At 40.0% G+C, this 5,000-nt stretch overlaps 1 protein-coding gene across 1 annotated transcript in view; it reads left to right on the top strand.

Annotated features, from left to right (window-relative positions):
• Positions 1 to 5,000, top strand: part of LOC143025422 (extracellular matrix protein 3-like) — a 94,587-nt gene that overhangs the window by 59,634 nt on the left and 29,953 nt on the right. The gene's annotated exons all lie outside the window — the stretch shown is intronic.

The following is a 5,000-nucleotide window of genomic DNA, read 5'->3' as shown; positions in this document are numbered from 1 at the left end:
TTATTACTTTCAAAATTTTGTGTCAAACTCTTACCCCATTTCACATCTGCTCTCCTCTTCGCAACCTTTACCTTTTTCTTTACTTCTCTTTTCTTTGTACGTCTCATATGACTCCCTCGTCCTATTTTGTAACCAATCAGTGAAAGCTCATTTCTTCTCTTCTACAACCTTCTTCATTTCCTCATCCCACCATTCACTTCCCTTTCTTCTATTTCCCCCTGTGCTTCTTGTTCCACACATCATTCTTGCACACTTTATGACTCCCTCCTTGAACCATCCCCATTCCTCCTCCACACCCAGCTCCACTCTATCCTTTACTCCCTCCCACTCCTCCTTCAGCTTCTTTTCGTACTCCTTCTCCTTTTCCTTCTCATTCAAAGAGTTCACTCTAAGAACCTCCCTACCTTTTGTCCCTTTCCTCTTTCTCCATCTATCCTCCACTTTCAACTTACCTTCCACCAAAAAATGATCTGATATTCCCCCACCCTCTCCCCTTAGCACATGTACATCCTTAACTCTTCCTATCATAATCCTATTTACCACTACATAATCCATTAGCGCTCTATCTACCACCCTTCCCTCCACCACCCTCTCCCATGTGTCCGAAACACTGTATTTGCTATCATCAACTCTCTTTCTAGACACATTTCCACCATCAACTCTCCACTACGATTCTTTCCTGGAACTCCACATTTCCCAACCACTCCATCGATTGGACCATTTCCCACCCTAGCATTAAGGTCTCTTGGATGTACTTTTTGGAAATACTTTACGCGCCGAATACCGTATTTTACATATTAGAAGCCAAACAAAGCAGGAAGAGATGCTTAGAGGCATATATATGTGTATATATATATATACATATATATATATGTGTGTATATATATACATATATATATATGGCGTAAGCGGAGTAGGAAACACAGGAGTCTTAGTCTTGAGTTCATTCCTGACTAGTTTCGCAGGTATGCTAATTTGAAAAAGCATACCTGCGAAACTAGTCATGAATAAACTCAAGACTAAGACTCCTGTGATTCCTACTCCGCTTACGTCAACCTGTCAGAATGTCTCAACACACACACACACACACACACACACACACACACACACACACACACACACACACACACACACACACACACACACACACACACACACACACACACACACACACACACACACACACACACATATATATATATAAACATATATACATATATATATATATATATATATATATGTATATATATATATACAGTGGAACCTCGGATAATGAACTTAATCCGTTCTATGATTCCGTTCTTAAATCGAAACGTTCGCTAACCGAAATGATTACGGTAAACGTGCCAAAGCATTACTGAGCCGGTGGGAACGTGTGTACAAGCGTATGTTCGTACCTCAATGTATCGTTTGTTAACAGGGACAAAAATTGATCACAAAACTTGTTCGTTAACCTAGTTGTTTGTTAAGTGGGACGTTCTTCATCCGAGGTTTAACTGTATATATTTCCGCTATCACAAACTATCTTTTGTGAACAATTACACCAGACGCCATGTCTCACTATAGCTTGCCTTTCCGGTCGGACACGCAGCCCCGGTATAGTGCCGGCTACAGCGAATTTGGGGTATGTACTTTAGTCAATGACTGTACTTCTATGTATTCTCAAAACAGTGATCTATTACGACATCCTACATAAATTATATATATATATATATATTTATATATATATGTATGTATGTATGTATGTATGTATACATGAGTGGAAAGGTAGTGAGTTAAACACAGAGAACAGTTGGAGTTTTATTCACTGACGTTTCGTCCTTACCAGGACATTCTCAAAGTACATACAGTTTCAGAAAATTAACAGCTTATATAACCCATCCTTGCCGAGTTCCCCTCCCTCTATCATCCGTCCTCTACCCTTTTTCATGTGACTCCGACTATGTCACTTCTCCCTCCGTTCTCAATTGTCCTTTTTACCTCCTTGATAATCAGAGTACTTACCGCTCCTGCTAATTTTATAAACCCTTCCCTATGGTTGATGCAGGGGTGGGAAGTAATGTAGGCTGCCTCCACTATTTTTCTTTTCTTTTTCTCTAGACCTTTGTGGAGCACCTCTATCTTGTTCCAATCTGGAAGATGACCACATTGGTCTAAATGAACTACTAGCGAGTTGGAGGTTCTGTGAGCTCTGACGTCATTTTTGTGCTCATATGTCCGTAGCTCCACTGATCTTCCCGTCTCTCCATAATATCCTAACGGACAACCACCACATGGTATATTGTAAATTGCGCCCTTCTCTACATCCTTTTCTGATTTATTTCTATTCTTGACAACTTCTCCTAATTTTATACCCGTGGAGAAAGCAACGCTCACACCCGCTTTTGTGAGAATATGTCCCAACTCCTCCGCGTACTTCGAGTTGGGGACGGACAAAAACCCCGCCCTGCCTTCTCCGGACCAGTCGTCCTTCTTCCTGGATGGGTTATATAAGCTGTTAATTTTCTGAAACTGTATGTACTTTGAGAATGTCCTGGTAAGGACGAAACGTCAGTGAATAAAACTCCAACTGTTCTCTGTGTTTAACTCACCACCCTTCCACTCATTTGTCTTCCATTCTTCAATATATATATATATATATATATATATATATATATGTGTATATATATATATACATATATATATATGTGTGTATATATATACATATATATACATATATGTATATACATATATATATATACATATATATATATATATATATTTATATATATGTATATTTCCTGAATAGGCTATATTTTTTCTTTATAAGTAGGCAAATGTAATGCTCTAGAATATTGAAGTTCTATGGAATTTATTTCATCTAGATACGGATGACTAAGACGCGTCCAAACTACCGTACGCGTCCAAACTACCGTACGATGAACATTATTTTGGTCGGTGACTGTACATAAACTCAGAATCTCAATCATATTTCCTTTGTACTTTGCACAATTAATTTTTGAAGATATTGTATAGGGAGACCCACAACAACAGAATTTTGGAGTATTTTTGGAGTCAAACCTGCATCCATGCTTCCTTGAACTATTGTGCACTCAACCGCAATTATATATATATATATATGTATATATATATATCTATATATATATAGATATATATATATATATATATATATATATATATATATTTTAGGAAGTTTTGTGCAGTCAAAACCGTAGCTGTGCTTCTGGGAACCACTCGAAACTGTAGACATGTTTTTGGAGTCCTTGAATATTCAGATTTGTAGCAATACTTTTTTGAGCAACTGTACAGTCCAAAGTACATCCGTATGTTTCGGGGCCGAAAAAAAAAATGCTAAATGGAACGAACAACTAGTTGCAGCGATGTCTTTCAGATCAACAAATCGCCGAGCTTCGATCCCGGGGACCCCATATAATTAAAGAGTCCTGACTGCTAGTAAGAGGCTATGTATTTTTTTAGAGACCTTGCAAAATAAGAATCGTAATCGTATTTCTTTAAGACCATTGGGAAATCAAACCAGAAATCATACTATGCAGGATCCCTTTTACAGTCAAACCCACAACCTTACCTTTCGAAACTCGTGCAGTCTAAACAACAGCCACTTTTTATTTTTTTTTTAACCACGGCTTTTAGAGCCACTATACAGTAAAAACCTCATTTACGTTCCACTCAGCTCTTAATGACAGAGGAAAGTGCACAAGTCATTACTAAAAGGACCATAAGCTTCAGGACGTACGCGACGATGCCTGAAGTACGTACCTTGCTTGAAGTGACACATCATTAGGCAAATAAACGCCATGTCACCGCACGCATGCGTAGTTCGTGATTACGTTGAACGTGTTCGTGAGTGTGTTTTTGTACGTGTGTGTCCCTGTGTTCGTGTATATGTTCATGTGAATGTTCATGTGTGTGTGTGTGTGTGTGTGTGTGTGTGTGTGTGTGTGTGTGTACGTGTATGTGTGTGTGTGATTCACCATGGTCTTGGATCACGTGTTGGACTCGTGATCGACAGCAATTTCCCTCCCGGGAGAGAGCTCAGAGCTCATATTTGACCGATCTATGGATAATGCTTTGACCTTACACGAATACACCCACCCAAGTCTTCACCCACGAGAGTTGGAGTAACGACTCGCAGCACAGCGTTACTTAAATTATTTCAGGCCTGGGCGGGATTCGAACCCGTACCGCCGTAGTGGCGGCTGGGAACTTTACCACTGCGCCATTGTGTGTGTCCTTGTGTGTGATTATGTATGTGTGTGTGTGTGTGTGTGTGTGTGTGTGTGTGTGTGTGTGTGTGTGTGTGTGTGTGTGTGTGTGTGTATGTCCGTGTATGTGTGTGTACGTGTGTATGTGTGTGTATGTGTGTGTATATGTGTGTATGTATGTGCGTGTATGTGTGTGTATGTGTGTGTGTGTGCGTGTATGTGTGTGTGTGTATGTGTGTATGGGTATGTATGTGTGTATGTGTGTGTATGTTTGTATGTGTATGTGTGTGTGTGTATGTGTGTATGCGTGTATGTGTTTGTATATGTGTGTATGTGTGTATGTATGTGTGTATGTGTGTGTGTGTGTGTGTGTGTGTGTGTGTGTGTGTGTGTGTGTGTGTGTGTGTGTGTGTGTGTGCATGTCCGTGTATTCGTGTGTGCATTTGTGTATGTATGTGTGTGTTCGTGTGTTTATTCGTGTGTATGTGTATGTATGTGTGTGTGTGTGTGTGTGTGTGTGTGTGTGTGTGTGTGTGTGTGTGTGTGTGTGTGTGTGTGTGTGTGTGCATGTCCGTGTATTCGTGTGCGCATTTGTGTATGTATGTGTGTGTTCGTGTGTTTATTCGTGTGTATGTGTATGTATGTGTGTATGTGTGTGTGTGTGTATGTGTGTATGTGTGTATGTATGTGTGTGTGTGTGTGTGTGTGTGTGTGTGTGTGTGAGTGTGTGTGTGTGTGTCCGTCATGTGTGTGTACGTCTGTGTGTGTGTGTGTGCA

This window comes from Oratosquilla oratoria, chromosome 5 (assembly GCF_046742065.1).
Source record: "Oratosquilla oratoria isolate Oo_2021 chromosome 5, ASM4674206v1, whole genome shotgun sequence".
In the NCBI taxonomy this organism is placed as follows: domain Eukaryota; kingdom Metazoa; phylum Arthropoda; class Malacostraca; order Stomatopoda; family Squillidae; genus Oratosquilla; species Oratosquilla oratoria.
This window is presented reverse-complemented; position numbering and strand designations above follow the sequence as displayed.